The sequence below is a fragment of the Hyperolius riggenbachi genome, chromosome 6 (genome assembly GCF_040937935.1).
Source record: "Hyperolius riggenbachi isolate aHypRig1 chromosome 6, aHypRig1.pri, whole genome shotgun sequence".
Taxonomy (NCBI): domain Eukaryota; kingdom Metazoa; phylum Chordata; class Amphibia; order Anura; family Hyperoliidae; genus Hyperolius; species Hyperolius riggenbachi.
This window is the reverse complement of record NC_090651.1, coordinates 22,956,237-22,962,396: the sequence shown is the minus strand read 5'-3', so window position 1 is coordinate 22,962,396 and position 6,160 is coordinate 22,956,237.

Below are 6,160 nucleotides of genomic sequence, written 5' to 3'. Positions count from 1 at the left end.
TGTGGAAAGGGAGATGAGGTGTAGCCAGCACTGCGTTTCAAATGATTGTTTATTGAGATAAAAAGATGCACTTACAGTTAATTCAGGTTGGGTCAGGTAGGATGCGATGCGGATGTGGTGGGCGCCAGGTCTAGATCCCCCAGGGGGATCTAGTCCTGGCGCCCACCACATCCGCATCGCATCCTACCTGACCCAACCTGAATTAACTGTAAGTGCATCTTTTTATCTCAATAAACAATCATTTGAATCGCAGTGCTGGCTACACCTCATCTCCCTTTCCACATCGAAATATTATTGTGTTCTCTACATCAGAAGAACCTCTGTATTATGGCGTCACGAATTGTACTGCTCTTTGGAGAAGAGGACAGTCAGAGGTTTTTGTACGTCTCCTGCCTATGATATATATTTAGGTATTTATATACAGTAGGTATTAAAGAGACAATGAAGCGTAAACAGAAATTATATAATGATTTGTATTTGTACTACAGCTAGAAAATAAAACATTAGGAGCAGAGACTAAGGCCCATATGCAATTCCCTTTTTTTAACCTCAGTTTTCTTCTAGGTGATATTTTAAAACTTTTCAATAAAATGTCTTAAAGGGACACTTAAGTCAAACAAAAAAAATGAGTTTTACTCACCTGGGGCTTCCAATAGCCCCCTGCAGCTGTCCGGTGCTCTCGCCATCTCCCTCCGATTTTCCTGGCCCCGCCCGCAGCCACTTCCTATTTCGGTGACAGGAGCTGACAGACTGGGGACGCGAGTGATTCTTCGCGTTCCCAGACACATTAGCACCCTCTATGCTGCTATATGGTATAGGATATATGCTATAGCAGCATAGATGGCGCTATTGTGGCCAGGAACGCGAAGAATCACTCGCGTCCCCAGCCTGTCAGCTCCTGTCACCGAAACAGGAAGTGGCTGCGGGCGGGGCCAGGAGGATCGGAGGGAGACGGCGAGAGCACCGGACAGCTGCAGGGGGCTATTGGAAGCCCCAGGTGAGTAAAACTCATTTTTTTTTTTGTTTGACTTAAGTGTCCCTTTAAATCATCAGCAGGCAAAAAAATACTTAAAATTTTGATAGTACCTTTTCACCTACTTTTTGGTACTTTTTCAATTGCAAAGTGCTGAAAAATTATTTTAAATAGAAGATGAAACCTTATCTCCTGGGAGAAAACACTGGTGAAAAAGTGAATTGCATATGGGCCTAAGTCTCATATTGTTTCCGGTACAGGAAGAGTTAAGAAACTCCAGTTGTTATCTATGCAAAAGAGCCACTGAGCTCCACGACCGCAGAGAGCTCTGTATTACTGAAGCTTATCATCTCAAATGTCTGTCACTGTATTTTCTTTTTCTCTCCAGAGGACAGGTCAAAAGTTCACTAGCATGCTCCGAAAATCATTTAGAATGCTGAGTAGTGTGTAAACTGCAAATATTAGAGGATGATGCAATGTTATAAAAAAAAATACTAACTAAAAATATGAGAATATTTTCTTTGCTACTAATGTTCTAGTAATTATCCGTACTACACAACCAATTAATTATATCATTAACCCATAACCTATATCAGACCTATGGAAGCTGCCATATTTATTTCCTTTTGAACAATTCCAGTTGCTTGGCAGACCTGCTAATCTTTCAGGTCAGTAGGGTCTGAATCACACACCTGAAACAAGCATGCAGCTAATCTTGTCAAATTTGTCATAGACCCCTTACCTGCACGCTTGTTCAGGGTCTATGGCTTAGAGTGCAACTGTAGTGAGAGGTATATGAAGGCTGCCATGTTTATTTCCTTTTAAGCAATACCAGTTGCCTGGCTGTCCTGCTGATCCTCTGCCTCTAATACTTCTAGCCATAGCCCCTGAACAAGCAGCAGATCAGGTGTTTCTGACATTGTCAGATCTGACAGGATTAGCTGCATGCTTGTTTCTGGTGTGATTCAAACACTATTGTAGCCAAATAGATCAGCAGGACAGCCAGGCAACTGGTATTGTTTAAAAGAAGATAAATATGGCAGCCACCACATCACTCTCACTTCAGTTCCCCTTTAAAGTATTAGAGGCAGAGGATCTGCAGGACTGCCTGGCAATGAGCATTATATACAAGGAAATAATGTCAGAGCTGCACAGGCAGAGGAGGTGGGGCCAGCCAGGAGAATAGTGAATAATAATTGGTAGGCGGGATCACACACACTCACCTTTCTCCAGAAGGAGAGGGAGAGTGTGTGAGAAAGATTGTGACAATTTGAATGATTGTTGTATTAGTGAACACCACTGCTGCCCCCTAGAGTTTGCTGCCTGAATTATCAGCATGCAAAACTAAATCATGTAATTCAGGTAGCAAACTCTAGGGTGCAGCAGTGCTGCACACTGGTACAGTAGGAGATCTTTCACACACACTTTCCCTTTGCTACTGCTGATGACACACAGGATGGAGAGCTGCAAGTGTGTGATCCCGCCTCCTAATTATTATTCACTTCCCTCCTGGCTGGCCCCGCCTCTTCTGCCCATGCTGCTGCTAGCCTGAGGTAAGTTGCTGAGTGTCTGTTGCTGTGTGTGTCTGTGAAGTGAAGAATGCGTTTCTCTGCGTGTGAGTGAATGTGCACACATCACCACCCAGCAATCAGAGGAGTGCACTCATACTTTGTGGGGGAGTATTATCAATTGTGGCCCTTATAGAAGCGTTGGCCCTGTATTTCCCGTCCCGCCCCTTCCAGCTATTTTTTTTCCTGACACCTGTCTGCAAAAAAATTCTGGAGAGAACATTTAAAGGACAACTGTAGTAATATGGAGGCTGCCAAATGTATTTCCTTTTAACCTCCTGAGCGGTCTGGACGAGCTCAGCTCGTCCATCACCGCCGGAGGCTGCCGCTCAGGCCCTGCTGGGCCGATTTTTATCAAATAAAGTGCAGCACACGCAGCCGGCACTTTGCCAGCCGCGTGTGCTGCCTGATCGCCGCCGCTCTGCGGCGATTCGCCGCGAGCAGCGGCGAAAGAGGGCCCCCCTAGCCGCCTGAGCCCTGGGGCTGGATCGGAGGCGGCTGACGTCGATGACGTCACTCCGCTCGTCGCTATGGCGACGATATAAGCAAAACAAGGAAGGCCGCTCATTGCGGCCTTCCTTGTTTATTCTGGGCGCCGGAGGCGATCGGAAGATCGCCTCCGGAGCGCCCTCTAGTGGGCTTTCATGCAGCCAACTTTCAGTTGGCTGCATGAAATAGTTTTTTTTTTATTTAAAAAAAAACCCTCCCGCAGCCACCCTGGCGATTTAATCAGAACGCCAGGGTGGTTAAAGAGAGTCTGAAGCGAGAATAGATCTCGCTTCAGACCTCATAGCTAGCAGGGGCATGCGTGCCCCTGCTAAAACGCCGCTATAGCGCGGCTTAACGGGGGTCCCTGTCCCCCCAAACCCCCTCCGAGCAGCGGGGGAGCGCTTCCTGGTTGGGGCAGGGCTAACCGCCGCAGCCCTGCCCCATGCGCGTCTGTCAGACGCGTACCTCCGCCTCTCCCCCGCCCCTCTCAGTCTTCCTTCACTGAGAGGGGCGGGGGAGAGGCGGCGATGCGCGTCTAATAGACGCGACTGGAGGCGGGGCTGCAGCCGTTAGCCCTGCCTCCAGGAAGATCAGCTCCAGCGACCTTTTTCCGACCCAGGTTTGTGGGGGGTGGGTTGGGGGTGAAGGGACCCCCGTTAAGCCGCGGGATAGCGGCGTTTTAGCAGGGGCACACGTGCCCCTGCTATATATAAGACCTGAAGCGAGATTTAGTCTCGCTTCAGTGTCTCTTTAAACAATACCTGGTGGTTTATTTGACTTCAGCAGTGTCTGATTAACACCAGAAACAAGCATGCAGCTAATCTTGTCAGATCTGGCAATAATATCAGAAACACCTGATCTGCTGCATGCTTGTTCAGGGGCTATGGGTAAAAGTATTAGAGGCAGATGATCAACAGGGCTGCCAGGCAATTAGTATTGTTTAACCACTTCAGGATCACAGGTTTTCTTCCCTTAAAACCAAAACAACTTTTACATTTCAGCGCTCCTCCCATTCATTCACTGATAACTTTATTGCTACTCATCACATGTGAATGATCTATAGGTTGTTTTTTTCGCCACAAATTAGGCTTTTCAAGGGTGATATTTTATTTTAGTAATAATGTTATTCTCTATGCATTTTAAAAAGAAAAAAGAGAAAAAAATGAAGATACACTATTTCTATATTTCCAACCATAAAAAAAAAAAGCAAGGGAGGCTAGGATTAGATCAGGGTTGATCAGGGTAGATCAGGGGTATATAGTCCTGGTATATTTATTTATAAGTCCTGGTATATTTATAAAATCCACTAGGTGGCAGTCAGACTACAAGAAAAGAAGATCCAGTTACCTTGTAATCCTCTCAGGAGTGATTACAAGGTAACTGTATCTTCTCAAGTGCTGGCAACATTGTTTGTAAACCTCACAAATGAATGAGCACTGCTATTGGCTTATAGCAGTGCTCATTCATGGTTACAGGCATCTGATTGGTGATGGGAGTAATTACTCCCATTCATCAATCCCACCCAGAGATAAATGAAGCTGGTGCACGCACGGGGGCGCGCACCCGCGCGCGATCGTGTCCGCACAGCACAATAGCGGCAGGGGCGTTTATGAACGCCCCTGATCCGCTCATTAAGTCAATAGGGGTGTAGTTATGCGTCTGGGAAATCCGAAAGTGGTTAAAATAAATATGGCAGCCTCCATATCACTCTTGTTACAGTTGTCCTTTAAGGCACGGTATTCTGGCAGTGTTAGTAAAGTTAAAATTGTTGTACGCTGCTTGCGGGCAGCGACTTTACCAGCATATAGTGCAGCAAGATATTATATATAGGAAAGTGGTATGGGCGCCCCACCACTGATACACAAGACTTTATATAGAGGTTAGTATGGGCACTTCTCCACCCCCTATAGGTTACTCTGCAGTCCTGTTGGACGGATCGCTATACAGAATGGGGGTATCGGCTCCCCTGTAAAATTGTTCAAAATGTCCATACAGCACTCACATCCCGCAGTCATAAAAAGTTTGCTTAGAAACGTTCCAATATTTGCAGCACTATGCTTCGATCTTTGGCAGTAATATATACTCTCACCAGCGTTTAGTATGATGATTTAATCACAGATCAGCTAAATTCGTTTTTCAGATGAATGTCACTCTTGTCGTCTTCCTTTCCCCTGTATAGGTACTCAGGGAGACACAAGAACACCATACAGAGCGTAATCAAGCTTCAGAGAGCCAATTCCTTTAACCAGCACCTCCTTGTGTGCTTCACTATGTGCCCGGTGCTTATATACAGACAGAATGGCGGCTCACCAGATCAAAAGGCTGATTATACTACAGACCAGCATATTAGGCTTAGATTTAAAGAGGAACTCCAGTGAAAATAGTGTAATAAAAAAGTGCTTCATTTTTACAATAATGATGTATAAATGATTTAGTCAGTGTTTGCCCATTGTAAAAATCTTTCCTCTCCCCGATTTACATTCTGACATTTATTACATGGTGACATTGTTACTGTGGGCAGGTTATGTAGCTGCTGCTAGCTGTTTTGGCAGTTGGAGACAGCTGTAAACAGCTATTTCCTGTCTGTGAACATTGTTACATTGTGGCAAACTGTCAACTGCGGTCCTCAGAGCTTCTTGTGGGAGGGGTTTCACCACAATATCAGCCATACAGCGCCCCCTGATGGTCTGTTTGTGAAAAGGAAAAGATTTCTCATGTAAATGGGGATATCAGCTACTGATTGGGATAAAGTTAAATTCTTGGTTGGAGTTTCTCTTCAAACTTTGCTCTCTTCTTAAAGGGGAACTGAAGAGAGAGGTATATGGAGGCTGTCATGTTTATTTCCTTTTAGACAATACCAGTTGCCTGGCAGCCCTGCTGATCCTCTGCCTCTAATACTATTAGCCATAGCCCCTGAACAAGCATGCAGCAGATCAGATCAGGTGTTTCAGTGGTTCAGACTTATAAGTCTGATCTGACAAGACTAGCTGCATGCTTGTTTCTGGTTTTAATCAGATACTACTGCAGAGAAATAGACCAGCAGGGCTGCCAGGCAACTGGTATTGATTAAAAGGAAATAAACATGACAGCCTCCATATACCTCTCTCTTCAGTTTTCCTTTAACAGTAAT